This window comes from Asterias amurensis, chromosome 3, assembly GCF_032118995.1.
Source record: "Asterias amurensis chromosome 3, ASM3211899v1".
NCBI classification, from domain to species: domain Eukaryota; kingdom Metazoa; phylum Echinodermata; class Asteroidea; order Forcipulatida; family Asteriidae; genus Asterias; species Asterias amurensis.
Genome location: NC_092650.1, coordinates 14,415,504 through 14,417,076, shown reverse-complemented (window position 1 = coordinate 14,417,076; position 1,573 = coordinate 14,415,504).

Sequence of the window (1,573 nt, the reverse complement as noted above, 5' to 3'; positions counted from 1 at the left end):
TTTTTTAGGGAAATTACATCTTTCTTAAAAACTACGTTACTTCGGAGGGAGTCGTTTCCCGCAATATGTTATACTATCTAACAGCTCCACAATGCTCGTTACCAAGCAGTTTTTAAGTTTATATTTTTTGTTTTGAGTAAATACCAAACGTGTACCTTCCCTTATAAGGAGTATTGAGCACAATCTAACCCATAAAGTAATGTAATTATAAAATACTGTGTTCAGGCCGCTAAATATAGTTTGAGATCCCCTTTAAGTCAAACTGAGGCTATAATTATACAAACTTCGAATCAAAATCACGCGTGTATTACGTAGGTCGCAACCATGACCAGCTATTCATCAATTAAAGGCAGAAGACACTATTAGTAATTACTCAAAAGAATTATTGGCATAAAACCTTACTTGGTGAGGGTGACGAGTAATGGGGAGAGGTTGATAGTAAAAAACATTGTGAGAAACAGCTCCCTCTGAAATGCTATAGTTTTCGAGAAAGAAGTAATTTTCCACGAATTTGATTTCGAGACCCGCAGATTTAGAATGGACTCGAAACCAAGCATCTGAAAGCACACAACTTCGTGTGACATGGGTGTTTATTCTTTCATTATTATCGCGGAACTTCGACGACCAATTGAGCTCAAATTTTAACAGGTTTGTTATTTTATACATATGTTGAGATACACCAAGTGAGAAGACAGGTCTTTGACATTTTTACAAATAGTGTCCATGTCTTTAAGTTATAAGCTTTAATCTTTATTTACCACAGTGATTTTTGCTGCAACGTCCATACACCTACGTAATTCATTTGCGACGATCAAATTAATCAGTGATGATTTTTGTGATATTCAAACAATTATATTGTTTTCTTGACCGGCCAGACTTATCCAGACTATACCTCTGGGATTTAGAATTGTCCATTCTTTCCCGGCGAAACATGACGTATACAGTGTTTTGTCAACGGAGGGCGGTTTGAATGTAAACATAGATCACATGGTCTGTTACCGAACCATTATGCATAGAATAATGAATCTGTGAAAATGTTGGCTCCAAAGGTCAACCACCAAGTTGCAAGAAAATTATACTATATAAAAGACACACGTGTTGCACAAACGCGTGTGCTTTCAGATGATGCCCGAGATAGGCTTCAGGGTTGAAGTCTACTAAGATATACATATTTTAGTGTAGCAATTACCTCTTTCTCAAGAAACTACGTTTACTTCATTAGAGAGAGTTGGTTTGTAGCACAATATGTAATAATATCAACATAATATATCCATTGCTCCTTACCGGCCTAGTAAGTGTTTTATGTACTTTCGGGTAATTACCAAAACGTGTCCAGTGCCTTTCTCTTGGCAAATCAAGCGAATTCTTGATACGAACTGCTCATTGTAAAATAGTCAACGGGTTAAATAACTCCGGAGTATTGTGATAACCATTGTTAAACCATTGGCTTTATTGTGTGTATGCATAACCAGTTCTCTACCTGTCACTGAGCCGCGAGGCGCTTTAACCAATAGGAGATCGTTAACGGCAGGGTACGTGTATGCAATATCTGTACGCAGAGTCATACCACGGT